This window comes from Dipodomys spectabilis, unplaced genomic scaffold (assembly GCF_019054845.1).
Source record: "Dipodomys spectabilis isolate Male_0828 unplaced genomic scaffold, ASM1905484v1 ptg000173l, whole genome shotgun sequence".
Taxonomy (NCBI): Eukaryota; Metazoa; Chordata; class Mammalia; order Rodentia; family Heteromyidae; genus Dipodomys; species Dipodomys spectabilis.
In genome coordinates this window covers 1,002,282-1,019,288 of record NW_024870850.1, presented here as the reverse complement: position 1 = coordinate 1,019,288, position 17,007 = coordinate 1,002,282, and the positions used below count along the sequence as shown (strand labels likewise).

At 38.0% G+C, this 17,007-nt stretch overlaps 1 pseudogene; it reads left to right on the top strand.

Moving 5' to 3' along the window:
• LOC122119853 overlaps window positions 1-16,688 on the top strand; it is a 28,010-nt pseudogene extending 11,322 nt beyond the window's left edge.
• The last annotated feature ends 319 nt before the right edge of the window (window positions 16,689-17,007 follow it).

The following is a 17,007-nucleotide window of genomic DNA, read 5'->3' as shown; positions in this document are numbered from 1 at the left end:
TGGGATTACATCAAACCAAAAGCCTTTGGCAAAACCAAGCAGTCACTGGACTGAACAGATGACTTACATAATTTGCCAATTAAATATCCAGCAAATGATTCATAACCAGAATAGACAAGAAGCTCGGAAAACTAAACTCATAAAGTATCAACAAGCCAATGAACAAACTGGGAGACAACGTCAATACAGTTCTCAAAACCAGAAGTATACATGGCTAGTAAAGGAAATTCAAAGCCAAGCAATAGTTAATTATGTCTCATTCCACTGACAATGCTGCTAAGGATTTTCGTAAGAATGGAGGGAAAGGGCACACTTACACACTATTCATAGGAATGTAATTTCATTCAACCACTGTGAAAATCAGTATATAGGTTCCTCAAGAAACTATAGATGTATGATATGAACTAGTGCCACCACCTTATGAGACTAAAGCGTACATATACATGGGTAAATAAACCATCTGTCCAGATAACATAGGCTACTAAGAATTGAAAGGTAAGTGATGAAATCCTATATAATGTAATAAATAGACAAGTGTGAAAGCCCCTTGGAAATATCATTAGGAAAGGTTTTTATTTCTCCTGAACTTCTAAAGTATGTGTTGTATATTCTCTGAGACCCAGTGCATGATGATGGATAAGTGTACCCAATGTGCACCCAACACTACAGCTTTGTACAGACTGTCCACTGTTCTGAAATCTCCAAATGGAATTTGGATCTAACATATGTTGGCAACTTGAAAACATAGAGTTGCTTTTGATATTGGTCTGTTTGTGATAGAGAAGACTTTCCTCTATTATGACAGGTTCTCTGACCATTCCATCATGGAAAAGTCTTGATGTATGTTAGCATATTTAGTAATAATTATCTGTTGAATGCAAAATGGAACTCAATCTCAGCACTGACTTTGAGTTATTCACATATAATTGCTAGTTTCAGTAGCATCATTGCTTTCTCAGGCAAGAATATATGGGCACATTTCTGGATTCCTCTGTATATGGAATTCATCTTGAAACCTCCCTGTACCAACCACCATGTTCTGTGGCTATTATAGATATTGTGTGTGTGAACACACCCTCTGGCTATGATGCCTTCATAACTTCAGTTGATATCTCACAAGCATAGACTTTGTGTGAACATTTAACCATGTACTGGGCATGGCATGTTCTGAGGCAATCCAGTTGCATCATCACAACTGGCTTTCGTGAGCATAGTTTCTTGGCACAGATGTTGACAAAAAAAACATTCAAGATAACTCCATCTCTGGAGCCTCACTCTCTGCGAGGCAAATATACAAACATGTTTTCCAACTCATGTTTTTCTCTTGAATGAAAGTTACAGATGTAGAGCCCCAGGAAATACTTTTACACATGACTTCGGTGTATTCACAAGAGTCTTTGATGAAAGGAGAGCTGTGGTGCAGATCTCTATCAATAAAAAGACACATATGCACACATAAAAATGTATATGAATATACATACCTGATATGAGGTCCTCACTTCTAGACAGAATTTCAGTGAGGCAGAGGCTTCAGGGATGTATCTTGTGTCTTTCACACTCCTTCTCCAGCTTCCCCTCCCTGTCAGGTCCTTGGCTGGCACTAGCTGCTTCTCTACTATGAAGCACCGAGCACATATGGATGGAGATGTGATGATCACTGGGTTTTTCCCTCTCTAAACTTTGGGAATCGATCATAGTAAAAGCGATTCCACCAGACAAGACCACACACTGTAAGTAACTCTTCCTTTTATTCCCATTTACTGTTTTGTTCTGAGGATGGGCAGTGGCTGAGGGAGCTCTGGGTACACACATCAATGTTCTGTCTCCTCTCCAGTGACCTCCTGTCCTTATTGCACCAAGAACAGCTCAATTTCATGATTTAGCTTTATTTCTACTGCTAGTATGAGAGGACTCTATCTTGTTCCATGTATCTTCTACTTTCCAGGCCAGTAAGGTCTTCACTTTAGTCCAGAATCTCTGCATCTTCTCCATCCCAGCTGCCATCACAGAAAATGAAGGAATGTTATTACAATCAAGCTGAGTCCCTGGAATGAGTTTGGGACTAAAAGGCTGAAGCTACATTTTCTGTCCCCCTGGGCCAATAATCTGAGAACTTTTCCTTTTTAACACCTATATTTTGAAGACATTGATAAAAATTCTTATTGGAGGCTGGTGGCTCATGCCTGTAATCCTAACTACTCATAGGACTGATATCTGTGGATGGAGATTTGAAGCCAGCCCAAGCACAAAAAAAATCTGTGAGACTTTTATCTCCAATTAACAAGCCAAAACCTGTCAGTGGAGATATTTCTCAACTTACAGAGTGATGATTGTGAGTAAAAAAAAAACCTCAAGGACAGTGTCTGATGCTGATTTCAAGCTCTAATATTGCCACAAACACACACACAAACACACGCACACACACACACACACACACACACACACACACACACACACACACACATTATTACTATAGTCAGGTAGATAATGTTCCAAACTAAGCATTGTGTCATTATTTCATGTCAGAAGTGCTCCACAATCCAACACTTCACCAGGCAGCTCAGCATTATCAAAGATCCCTTATTGGAGAATTTTATCAGCCCTGAAGAGTTCTGCCTTACTTGTGCACATGCATATTCTTGGCGTTTAGTCGTTACCAGAGAGTCTCAATAGCAAATAAAGAAAAAAGAAAAATGAGTGTAAAGAACTTCAGGAAATGTTAGCAAACTATATGATTCCTAGTGCAAGGGAACCTGTCATTGTTTGTTTTTTTTTAATCATTTTCACTTCTTTCCAAGGACCACTATGACAATGATAGCCTAAGGTAGCTGCCCAAGCATGAGAGTGTAATCACTGGACAGGAATTACTCTCCTGCTATCAAAGATATGTATCCTTGTCTTACATGTCACTGGTGTGCTTATCTTTCTTTCTTTTGTGGTGGTCCTGGGAACTGTCCCTCAACTGTTTTGCTGAAGGCTAGTGCTCTAGCATTTGAGGCTCGTCTCCACTTCTGGCAATTTCTGGTGGTTTAATGGAGATTAAAGTCTTACAGACATCCCTGCCAAAGCTGGCCTCAAAACACTGTCCTCAGATCTCAACCTTCTAAGTATCTAAGAATACAGGTGTGAATCACTAGCGCCTGGCTTATTCTTTTATTCCCCACTGTTTAACCATATTTAGCTGATTTTCATTCTCTTAATTTTTCAAAATGTTTGAGGACTTTTGTTAGTGTGTATTATGATTTCAGCCAATGGAGGTTTCTTATCTGCCCACAAATATGAAATGAAGTATGGTCTGGGCTAGTAAAATTTTATGCATGGTATTGCCTATGGACAGCAGTATTTATCCATGAAGACTTTCTTATAGCTACATGGAGCACTGTGATTAGACATCAGTGGGTGAGAGATTTGACTCACCTCTGCACCCACTGATGTTACAGCAATGTTCCTCAATTTTTACACAATATGCTGCTTATGCTAATTATCTGGTTCATATTGTAGTTCCACCATTCATGTCTCATACTTTCAGTAGAGTCACTCACTATATTTATGACCATTTCAAATATCTTGTCCTATGTCTTTGTTCACTCTGCCACATCTGTCATTTCTTCTGCTCACTTTCAGAGTCTTGAAATAGCTAGGATTAGAGGCAGGAGCCATAGTGACTGGCTTGCTTTACACTCCTGATTGGCTTTTTCTCTCAAGGCTGATGTTCTATCATTTGAGCTATACCTCCACTTCTAGCTTCTTGTTGGTTAACTGGAGATAAAGAATGTCATGGACTGTTCTGCCCAGCAGGCCTTGACTCAAGACTCTTGCCTCTCAGCCTCCTGTTCAGCTAGGATTGCAGGCATGAACCACCAGTGGAGGTAGTTTTAATTTCTTGAGGAATCTCCAATCTTTAAGTTTTATATACCATCACCAAAACTGCAATCTGTGTCTGAGTTGGTAGCCAACCCATTATAACTTTGATTTGTATTTTCCTGATTGCTGAAATAATTGAATCTTTTTCTCTTAATTGATTTTCCATTAGTATTTTTTCATTTTTAAATTATCTGTTCCTTGATTGGATTATCCATACTGTTTTCCACTATGCTATTATTCCTCTGTGAGATGCATAGCAACCAAGATATTTAACAATGCATTTGGCTAATTCACCATTTCTCTCATTGTGCTGAAGCTTTTCCATTGGATACAACAACAGCTGCTTTACATTTCCAGTGCTGGGAGTACAATTCAGGACCTTGTGGGTGAGACAAAATATTCTACCAACCCCTTAGTCAAATCCAGAGCCTAATTCTTGATTTCATTTTATGAACTATTTGAGTTGTATTTAAGTTACCTGTGTATGTACGTTTCCTTTCATTTTGTCTATTACTTGCAAAGTTCCAGGCTCTATTAAGAACTGACTGATTTTGAGTTTAAAAAAATACTGGTGGAAGGGTAGAGATTAGTTTTAGTGTACATATGGAAACCCAGTTTCACAGTTCCACTCCATACTAATAGTGCCATCTTTAGGCCATATATTATTTGGCAACTTCTCTAAAAATCAGATATCTGTAGTTGTTTGCAATTACTTCTTGGTCTTACATTTCTTTGATCCATGTGTCTGTTTGATCAAATTTTTCTGTTATTATGGCACCACAGTATAGAAAAACAGATATAAGGATACTTCATTATTGTTCTTCTGCCTTAAGACAGTGCTGGGTAATAGAGGATTTACTTTTTCATAAAATTTAGTCTTCCCTTTTCTATTTCTGTAAATGAAGTAATTACTACATGTATTTGATTTTTCCCCTCTTTATAAGAACTAGCCTTTCATTTTGTCTACCACATTTACTACGTTTGAACATTCTCAGATCTGTTGTATAGTCACTCTTACCAATAAGTTTTATACATATTTTAAATCTTATTTTCTTTAGGTACTAGTATAAAGGAATTGATATTCAATGTGAGAGTTTATGAACACACTGCCTCTTGCTCAATGTCACCCCTTTTAACTTTCTTACCCACTCCTCTCACACGACTTCTTCTTTCACTTTCTTAATTTTTGATTATGTGTTGAATTTTGTCATTTAACAAAGCAATTTCTGTATATAATAGCTTGATCATTGTAATCCCTTTAATATGCCCCCCTATACCCATCAGTATTTTCTCAGTTCTGTGGCCTATACAATGCATTCTTGCCTACATTCTACTCATTTCCCCTATTCATACTTCTATCTCTCTTCTGTTTCCTACCCTCCACAACACACACAGGTATTCCTAGTACTCATTTTTTGTGCTTTGACATTATATTTCTAAAGAATTATACTAATTGTGGCCTTCATATAGTCTCTTATACCTCAATAAATTCATTTATAACTGCTTGGGTTCTTACTTCCATTGTCATACAATTACTGAATCCCCAAAACACTAATTTTGCTTTTCTGAAACACTGTTGTCAGCATTTAACAAAATTTTTATTCACACTCTTCACTCATGCTTCCAGTTTCCTCCTCCTGATGTGTATGATCAATCAGCTTTCCTTAAAGCTATTTTCTTCTTTTTAGAAGATAGCACTCACATGATAGGCTTCCATGGGGATAATTTCTTATATGACTGTATAAGTCAAACAAGTCTATTCTTTCCTTTGTATTTCAATCTTGCCTTCATTGTTCCTTTTTAAAAATGTGTGTAGATTTCATGATATTAATTTCTTTATAATGCACATTCACACACACACGAACACATACAGACAGGACAGAGAGAAAGAAAAGTACTTTGATCCTCTTTACTCCTCTTTATTCTTTCTTTTTGGGATTTCAACCTAAATATATTGGGAAGAGGGTTGTGATCATTGTATTTTACCATAGTGGTCTTGGAACTGGGAGTTCAATGTAAAGCTTGCTTACAGTTCTTTCCTCATCCACTGTGATTGAGATTCCTCTCTCCATGAGTTCATTGAAGTTGGATGCATCCATTTTTTAAAGTTTCATAAAGAAGAATAAAATTCCCTTACCTGATATTCAATATCATCCAGAAGAAGAGCTATTCAGTGATTTGGGTCTGTGAACAGAATTTTTCTATAATATAGAAAAATATAGAATTTTTCACAAATAACACTTCGCTTCTGAAAGTTGCTCTTAAAGTGAACATTCATTAGTTAGCCTAGCCTGCCACATAACATAAATTGGGTGATTAAACCACAAGATTTATTTTTCACACAGGTGGAACTAGCTATGTTTTGATACAGGAAACAGAATATTTGATGTTTTATGAAAGCCTAATCCACGTTTAACAGACAACAGTTTTTTGTTGTGGTGCATGTGGTAGTGAGGGAAAAGCATGCTCTTTTTTGGTATTTAAGCCATAAATCTCATTTAGGCATATTCCCTTCGTGTCCTTATCTTATTCTATATACAACCATAAGACACTACATTCACATTCCATCCCAATTGATGATAATATTTTAACATGTTCATCAGCAAAGAAGCAAGCATTCAATCCAGCAAAGTCATAAGTTTTGAAATACTCCTCAATTTCTATCCTCATTATGCAGATTTATCTTCAAGAACTATCAGTTTCTTTTGGCCTTGGCTTTTGCTATTGAGGAAATCAACAAAAACCCTGATCTTTTGCATAACTTGACTCTGGGATTTGATGTCTATGATGTTCAATTGGAGCTTGGAGGGTATTTAAGACTCCCTTCATTTGGCTCTTTGGGAAGTACAAGATTCCAAACTACTCTTGTATGAGAGACAGCAAGTCTATAGCAATACTAACAGGACCATTAGGAATAACATCTGCCCGCATTGGGACATTGCTGCAACTCTACAGATTTCCACAGGTGAGGGTGGGAGGGATACAAAAATGTCTAATGGGTGCCATTTTAGGTGTTAGAAGAGAATAATAGGAAGAGCCTTGATTTATGAGCCTATCCAATTTTATGATACCAAAAAATAAGAACTCAAAGACAGTGGGATATGTATATTCCTATTGTTTGGGGGAAGAGATACACAAATTAGACAAACAAATGTATTACTTATTATTTCAAGTCTTACCAATAATTTCCTTGTGGTGTGAAGATATGATGAGCAGAGTACTGATGGTTCACACCTGAAAACCTACCCACTCAGGAAACTTACCTCCAATTAACCAGCAAGAAAATAGGAAGTAAATGTGTGGCTCAATGGAAGAGTACAAGCCTTGAGGTAAAAAAAGTCAAGCAAGTGTCTGACACCTTGAGTTTGTACCCATGTCCTAGCATTCACATGCACACAAACACAAGCACACACACACACACACACACACACACACACACAAGATATTATGTTGAGTATAACAGGTCTGGCTTGGGACCAGAAGTAGAAATGTTTTCTCTCACATGTGAAAGTCAGATCTACAATGTTAGCATGTAGTATGAACCAAAATGGGACACATACAAAGCCATTTGCATGCATACATGATCAAACTGACTAAAGTATGATATACATAGGGGTAAAACACCATGGTGGAATCCAAAAAGATGAAGCATATCATGTGAGGAGGGTAAATGTTAAGGGGGAAAGGTAGGGAATAGGAAATGGATGGGAGGGAAAAATAGCACAATATTCAATGTACATATCTGAAAATGGAATGAGGACAAATGAGTTGATAGAAATGGGAAGGTGGCTCAGTAGTGCAGTGCTTGCCTTGCATGCATGAGGCCCAGGGTTCAATTGCTCAGCACCACATAAGCAGAAAAGGCCCGAAGTGGGGTTGACACTCAAGTGGTAGAGTGCTGGCCTTCAGCTGAAGAGCTGAGGGACAGAGCCCAGGGCCAGAGTTTGGGCCCCATGACTGACCAAAAAAAATGGTGACAAAGATTAAGAGGCATCTTATAAGTAATCAGATAGGTTGCACAACTATTAAATAAAAATTCAGGGGCTGGGGAAGGTGGCTCAGTGATAGTGTGCTTTCCTGGCATGCATGAGGCCCTGGATTAGATTCCTCAGCACCACATAACAAAACAAAGCTGGAAGTGGTGCTTGGCTCTAGTGGTAGAGTGCGAGCTTGCCCAGAATAGCAGAGGGACAGTGCCCAGGCCCAGAGTTCAGCCACACAACTGACAAAAATATATAAATAAATAAAAATTCAAATATTTCTTTCAAATATTAAACCAAAACCCTAGCTTTCACCTACATCAACTGCTTCTTAACAGACTTCAAGACTAAGATTATGATGGATGGCAATTTCCTCACTCATGGAGCATCCAAATTTTTTTCCCTTTAGTTTACTTTTGGGCCTTTTGATCATGCCCTGAGTGACCATCACAAGTTTCCTGCTCTCTGTCAGATGGCCCCAAAGGACACATCGATAGCCACTGCAATGGTCTCCTTACTGCTTCACTTCAGCTGGAACTGGATGGGACTGTTCACCTCACAAGATGAGAATGGCTTGTGGATTCTTCCTGAATTGAAAGAAGAAATGGCCAAGAACAGCGTTTGTGTAGCCTATGAGCTACTGATATCAAGCAAAGGCATTGCACATATAATCAGAATCATGGCAGTTTATAATGAGATAAATAAATCTTCAGCAAATGTCCTCATCATATATGGTGACAATGAATCACTACTAGATTTAATACTATTTATTGAGCACATTTTAATGAAAGGCAAAGTTTGTATCATGAACTCACAATGGAATTTAAAAACAAGGAGATATTTCATGCTAGGCTCATTGCATGTACCTCTTATTTTTACACACCATCATGCAGATGTTTCTGGATTCACAGATTTTGTCAAGGCAGTTAATCCTTCCAAATACCCAGAAGACTTTTTTCTTGCAAAGCTATGGTTTCTCTCTTTTAATTGCTCAGACATTGAGTCTGATTGTATAGCATGGGACGAATGTCCTCATGACGCCTCCTTGGATTGTTTGCCTAGGCATATTTTTGACATTTCCATGTCTGGGGACAGTTACAATATATACAATACTGTGTATACTGTGGCCCAGGCTCTCCATGAGATGTTTCTTCATCAAACAGAAGTTCAAACAATGGGAAATAGAAAATGGACAGCACCTTCCCCTGCACAGGTAATTTCTTGTATATTGGATGGCACACATCATGAGCAAAGGCACTTCCTGGAGAATATACTGTATGAAATTAAATATTGGGTTGTTTGGCCAAATCCCAGGAAATTACTTTTTTGTTTTTTTTTAATCTGTCATGAGGCTTGACCTCTGGGCCTGAGCCCTGTCTGTCAGCTCTTCAGCTCAAGGCTAGCACTCTACCACTAGAGCTAAAGCACCACTTCCAGATTTCTGGTGGTTTATTGGAAATAAGAGTCACACAGACTTTCCCACCTGGGCTGGCTTTAAACTGCAATCCTCAGATCTCAGCCTCCTGAGTAGCTAGGAATACAGGCGCGAGCAACCAGCACCAGGCCAAGAAAATTTTTTCCTTTTGTTTTTTTGGTACTGTTTTTATTCTAAAAATACCTTACGGAGGGTTATAGTTACATGAGCAAGGTAATGAATGCATTAACTATCAAGCATCGTTGCCTCCACCTGGTTTTTCCCCTACCATCCCATCCCTCCAAACTGGACAACAATACTCCCCCATTGTAAAATTCGTTTTCAACATAGTGTCTTGTACATCATATTGTTACAATGTTCCAACCTGTTTCCCTATTTAAGCATATGGTTTTTTCTTTCCCTCCTCAAATTAGAGAAGTGTATATACAAGCTGCAGCACAATGACATCAAATACAGTGAAAACAGGGGTAATACCGTGGGGGAGAAACATACAAAGAAACAAAAATAAAAACCAAATGGAACATCATAAATACATTAGAAACAAAAGCAAGAAAGAAAAAAAGATTGTGTCCCTATCTTGGGGTTCATTTCGTTTACATCATCATATATGACCATATGAACATAGTTTTTCATCTTTTCTGCTTGTCCTAGACATATACTAGTTATTGAAAATAAGGGAAACCATGGGACCTATGTTTCTTTGGGCCTGACTTACTTCACTTAATATATTTTTTACAAGTCTTTCCATCTCCTAACAAATGGGCTGATGTTACGTTATTCTCTCTGACGGAGGTGTAGATTCCACTGTAGACTACACATTTTCTTGATCCATTCATCTACTGAGGAACATCTGGGTTGGTTCCATATCTTAGCTATGGTAAATAATGCAGCAATAAACATAGTTGTGCTGGTAGCCTTTGTAATCATTTGGGTAAATGTCCAAAAGTGGGATTGCTGGGTCATAGGGCAGCTCTATGTCGATCCCTCTGAGGAACCTCCATATTGCTTTCCAAAGTGGTTGAACAAGTTTACACTCCCACCAACAAGGTAGTAGGGTTTCCTTTTGGGCAGAGCCTCTCCTGCATCTGTTGACTATAGCCATTCTAACTGGGGTGAGGTGGTATCTAAATGTTGTCTTGATTTGCATTTCTTTCATGGCTAGAGAGGTTGAGCATTTCTTCATGTGTCTATTGGCCATTCTTATTTCCTCTTTAGAGAAGTTTCTCTGTAAGTCTTAAGCCCACTTTTTTATTAGGCAGTTGTTTTTTGAGGATTTGTTGTTCGGGGATTTAATGTTTTGTTTCCAGGTATATTTTAGATATGAGACCCTTGTCCATTGTATGGCTAGTGAAGATCTTATCCCAATCAGTGGGCTTTCTATTCCATCTAGTTAGCTATTTCCTTTGCCTGGCAAAAGCTATGCAGTATTATGTAATCCCATTTGTCCAACCATTCTTCGATTTGTTGTGTTTCTGGGTCTCTATTAAGAAAATTAGGGCCAGTGCCAAGGAGCCCTAGAGTTTCTCCGATTCCTTCCTGTAATGTTTTCAGAGGGTCTGCTTTGACTCCGAGGCCTGTGATCCATTTGGAGTTGATTCTGGTGCAGAGTGATATAGAAGGATCTAGCTTTAGTCTTCTACAGGTGATTAACCAATTTTTCCAGCAACATTTATTGAAGAGGCTGTCTTTCTTACGTTCTATTTTTTAGCTTCTTTATTGAAGATTATGTGGTTATAGGTCTGTGGGTTCATTTCTGGGTTTTCAATTCTGTTCCATTGGTCCTGAGGTCTGTTCTTGAGCCAGTAGTAAGCTGTTTTGATTACTATGGCTTTGTAGACGAGTTTGAAATTTCGTATTGATATTCCTCTATCACTGTACTTTCTGTTAAGGATTGTTTTCTATTTGGGGTCTTTTCTTGTTCCGTATGAATTTTTGAATTGCCTCTTCTATTTCCTTGAAGAATGAGGTTGGCATATTGATAGGTTTCGCATTGAATTTGAAGATAGCCTTGGGATGTATTGCCATTTTCATGATGTTGATGCTTCTAATCCAGGAGCATGGGAAGTTTTTCCACTTCCTAAGTTCTGCTTTGATTTCCTTTTTCAGGTTTTTAAAGTTTTCATCATAGAGGTCCTTCACTTCTCTACTTAACTCATAGATATTTTATTTTTGGGGGGCTATTACAAAAGGAGTTGCTTTCCTGATTTCAGCCGCACTCTTCTCATTATTGGCATACAGAAAAGCTATTGATTTTAGGGCTAATTTTATATCCTGCTACTTTGCTAAAGTTTTGAGTCAGCTTGAGTAATTTGGGGGTGGAGTTTGTTGGATTCTTCAAATACAAGATCATGTCATCTGCAAAGAGAGAGAGTTTTACTTCATCTTTCCTTATTTGGATCCCTTTTATGTTTGCTTCTTGTCTTATTGCTGTAGCTAGGCATTCTACTATGAAATTGAGGAGAAGTGGAGAGAGTGGACATCCTTGTCTTGTTCCTGAGTTTAGGGGAAATGGCTTTCGTTTTTCACCATTGTGTTTGTATAATACTGTCTGTAGGTTTGTCATATACAGCCTTTATTGTATTAAGGAATGTTTCCTGGATTCCTAGGTTTTCCACAGCCTTCATCTTAAAGGGGTGTTGAAAATTGTCAAATGCCTTATCTGCATCTACTGAGATAATCATTTGGTTCTTATCCTTGCTCTTGTTCATGTGATGAATTATATTAATTGATTTGCATATATTGAACCAGCTTTGCATCCCTGAAATGAATCCTGTTTGATCGTGGTGTATGATTTTTTTGATGAGTTGTTGAAGTGGATTGGCCAAAATTTTGTTGAGAAGTTTTGCATCAATGTTCATCAAAGAAATGGGTCTATAGTTCTCTTTCTTTGACGAGTCCCTGCCTGGTTTTGGGATGAGAGTTATGATGGCTTCATAAAGAGTGTGGTAGTGAATTTTTTATTTGAATTTCATTGAAGAGATGGAAGAGTATTGGTGTGAGCTCTGCTTTGAAGGCCTTGTAGAATGCTGCTGTAAATCTATCCAGTCTTGTACTTTTCTTAGATGGGCAGTCTCTTATTGATGTTTCTATTTCAGTGCTTGATATGGGCCTGTTAAGATGGTTTAACTCATCTTGGTTTAGTTTTGGCATATGGATATTTGCTGGGAACTCGACCGTTTCTTCCACATTCTCAAAATTATTGGCATAAAGATTGGAAAAGTATTCCCTTATAATGTTCTGAATCCTGGTTGTTTCTGTGGTGATATTTCCATTCTCATCTCTGAGCTTGTTTAGTTGGGTGTGTTCTCTTCTTTTCCTGATAAGATTTGCTAAGGGTATGTCAATTTTGTTAATTTTTTCAAAGAACCAACTCTTTGTTTTATTGATTCTATCTATGGTTATTTTAGATTCTAATTCGTTTAATTCTGATTTAATTTTAATTATTTGTTTCCATCTACTGGATTGAGGTTTTAGCTTGCTGCTCTTTTTCAATGAACTACAGATGTCTCATTATTCCCTTTGTGCATTCCCTTTGGGGCTTCCCTGGATTCCTTCAGCTCTCTATGGATTCCATGAATGCCTCCATTGATCTGTGTCTATTCTCACCATGCTAATGCAATACCTGTAATACTCTATAACTATTCTCAGCAGTTCGTGTATTAATCTTTGAGTAGTCTCCTCATGCTTGTGACATTCCTGTATTAATTTTAGGTTAGTCTCATCATGCTTGCAAAGTTCCTGTATTAATCTTTGGTTAGCCTCATCTCATCTTGTTCCCTATCAGTCTCACACTGAATCCTTTGCTGGTTTTCAATCTTTTCATTTACCATTTTTACCAGTAGTGTTTGTAGAGCTTATTGGGAACTCTCCTCTGGATTATTCATCAACTGTTTTGTCACCTGTAGCTAAACAACTTAGTATTGTCTCACTTCTGCCTGTTTGCATGGTATTGGTTTCTCTAATTATTTTTAAAAAGGCCTTCTGATCCTTTTCTGGCAGATTAGGATTTAGAAAGATTATTTTCATTCCTACATGGAATTTCTCCTCCAATACTTCATTAGGTGGCTGTGCTACTCTTGGATTCAGAAACAGGGTCTGAAGGCAATCAGGAGCTTTTCTTACTTCCAGTTGTTAACTATGGGATGTACTTCACCATAAGATGATGTATCTCTTTTAGCTGCACCCTTTTCTGAAAAACATCCAATTTTACAATCCTGCTGGAGACCAAGTAATTTTGGGTGAGAAAAGGAAATTGGAGCCAGAGTATGACATTCTGAACATTTGGGATTCTCCAGAAGGTCTTCAATTTGATGTGAAAGTAGGAAAGTTTTCTCCATATGCTCTCCATGGTAATCAACTGTCTTTATCTGAAGATATGATAGAATGGGCCATAGGAACTGCAGAGGTGGGTTGCATCTAATACTGATTTTTTAAATGTTACTTTATTGCAAAGATGCTAAATAGAGGTATTACAGTTACATGAAGAAGGCAATGAGTACATTTCTTATCGAGCATTGTTACCCCTTCCCTTGTTGTTCTCCCACTCTCCCTGCTCTCTCCCACATCCTTCAAATCATAATTTTAAGCATATATATATGTATGTAAAAGTCATCATTTAAATTTATACTTGCCTGCCTGCCAGAAACCTTCACCTGTAACCTTAGATAGCTAAGATCTGAATAATCACCGTTTAAAATTAATCCAAACATGAAGGTCTTTGAGACACTTATCACCAATCAACCACCAAAAATCTGGAAGTGGAGCTGTGACTCAAGTAGTGGCATGGTAAACTTGAGCAAAAAATGCTCAAATCCACCACTTAGACCTTGAGTTCAAGCCCCAGGTCTGACTACCATCAAAAAAAAAATTAAATGTGTTCCTAAATGTTGATTTTGAATATAGTCATAAAAATAAGTAATATCTCTCAGTAAGTTTCTAACACTATGATAAATTACCTGATGAATCACTGCATTTATTTGAAAGGTTTATTTTGCTCCATTCTGTGGAGTTTTTTCATTCAATGATTGGTTGGCCCGCTACTTAGGCATCTTCAGTAAGAGGAATCATTGAAGGCACCTGTGAGAAAAGTCTCACCTCATGGTTGTTGGAAAACAAAGAGAAAGATATGATGGGTCTGGGGTTCACAAAATCCTATAAAAAGGAGGTTTTCCTCCAGGTTCTTCTCCATAATGATGTGAACTCAAGCCAGTTCATTAGGTCTCTGCACTGGACTTACTTTCTCACCATTAATTTTCCATACTTTTCACGAGTTCAACTGGCTAAATATCAAGTTTATTAAGAATATTAAGAATAATGGCATATAGAATCCATAACAGGATTCAGTTAAGAGACTACATTTACCCACATAGAAACATTATCCTTAATAATCTGATTTTTTTAACAATGGACTATTGGGAGACTTGGCATGAGTCTAAACAATTACTGACACACCTCTGACTTTCGTCAGACTCCTCACTCTGTCTGCAGTGAGAGTTGTGGTTCTGGATTCAGGAAATCTCCTCAGGAGGGATAGCCTGCCTGTTGCTTTGATTGTAACCCTTGCCAACAGAATGAGATTGCTAATGGGACAGGTAAGTCCATGTCTTAGGAAGGAATTCTTCAATTCACTTTAGTTTTCCTCAATCGAACCATGTCAATGCAAAAATTGTGGATTAGGATGACAGAGCCCATTTCTCCTCTCTCTGTTATAGTGTTATTGCTAATGAAATATGATAGATCATGATTTTGAATTACATATTTAGTAATATTTTCTGGTATATTGCAGGCAAAGTTATCTCCAGAAATGCCTCTTAACAAGAATCATTAGCACAAGGGTAAACTCTGAAATGAAATTGAACATGTCTTATTAAGGACAGTGATCATCTTAAAAGTTGCATTTTTGTCCACACAGAAAAGATGAATCTTGAATTTTATTATTTTTCAGTACCCACAACTGTTCTTGGCACAGAACAAGTGTTCAGAAAGGTGGATTCAGTAGAAGAAGTGAGCATGACTATAGAGTGTCCAAGAGTGTTCTCTCTGTTTCTACTCTTTCACAGATAAGTAAGCAAGAAAAACATAATTAGGTGAATTCAAGGATGGGCCACAGCAATAAAATGGTTTTACAGAGACATGAACAAGACTGTAACATGTACAATTACAATTTTCAATAGGATTGCAGAATAGGGCACATTTCTCTTAATAAGAGTGAGGAAAAGTATAAGAAATTGTTGATAGGAAATTCCAGTACCCCAAATTTCAAATTATTAATATTTGTAACCATCACTGAGTGAAAAAAGTTGAATATAAAAGCCTGAATAAAGAAGTAGATGATAATGGGAATAGGTTATTATTTAGAAAAGAAACAGAAAATACATTTATTGTAACTGCTGACATGTTAGGATAACATCTAAGTGAACAATTTCCTAAAATCTTTGAAGTAAAAGAAGTTCACAAAAGAAATTAATGGTAGTTTACACTTCCCACCAGATATGGAGCAGTGTGTGAAGTGTACAGATCATCAGTATGCCAACACACAGAGAAACAAGTGCCTCCGGAGAGATGAAACTTTCCTGGCTTTTGGAGATCCCTTGGGCATGGCTCTGGCCTGCATGGGTATTTGTTTCTCTTTGCTACCTGCTGCTATTCTTGGAATGTTTCTCAAACACCAAGACACTGCCATTGTCAAAGCTAATAACCGGACTCTCAGCTACATCTTGCTCATCTCTCTCATCTTTTGTTTCCTCTGTTCCTTGCTCTTCATTGGCCGTCCCAACACAGTCACCTGCGTCCTGCAGCAGATCACATTTGGGGTTGTCTTCACTGTGGCTGTTTCCACAGTGTTGGCTAAAACAGTAACTGTGATCCTGGCCTTCAAGGTTATTTCTCCAGGGAGAAGGATAAGGTGGCTGCTGGTATCAGGAGCTCCTAAACTTATCATCCCCTTATGCACCCTCATCCAGATGACTTTCTGTGGATTCTGGCTGGGAACCTCTCCTCCCTTTGTGGACACAGATGCACACTCTGAACATGGCCACATCATCATCCTGTGCAACAAGGACTCCCTCACCGCCTTCTTCTGTGTCCTGGGATACCTGGGCTCCCTGGCCATAGCCAGCTTCACTGTGGCTTTTCTGGCCAGGAACCTGCCTGACACCTTCAATGAAGCCAAGTTCCTGACCTTCAGCATGTTGGTGTTCTGCAGTGTGTGGCTCAACTTCCTGCCTGTCTACCACAGTGCCAAGGGGAAGATCATGGTGGCTGTGGAGGTCTTCTCTATCTTGGCTTCCAGTGCAGGGCTCCTAGGCTGCATTTTTGTCCCAAAATGTTACAACATCTTGTTAATGCCAAATAAAAATTCTCTGCATGTATTCAGGTATAAAAGACATAACAGGAGAAATAAGCATTAAGATTATACTTATATGTTTAATTAGTAACAATTTCTGTACTAAATCTACAGTAATTTTCTCTTGTAATACTATTATGAAATTTTTACGTCAATTAGTAAGGATCTATTTTGCATTTTTCTAGTAGTGATAGTCACAAGTGATGGTGATCATCATTTAAACTGGAATTTTTTTCTATATTTGGGTTCCTCCTATTTAATCTACATTTGATTCTATCACACACTCTTCATGTCTATTCAATGTTGTCTCTCTAATTCACTTTTCTAAATTTTTATTATATTAACTTCCTGTGTGCATACCACCATGTTGCAGAGTCATCTAA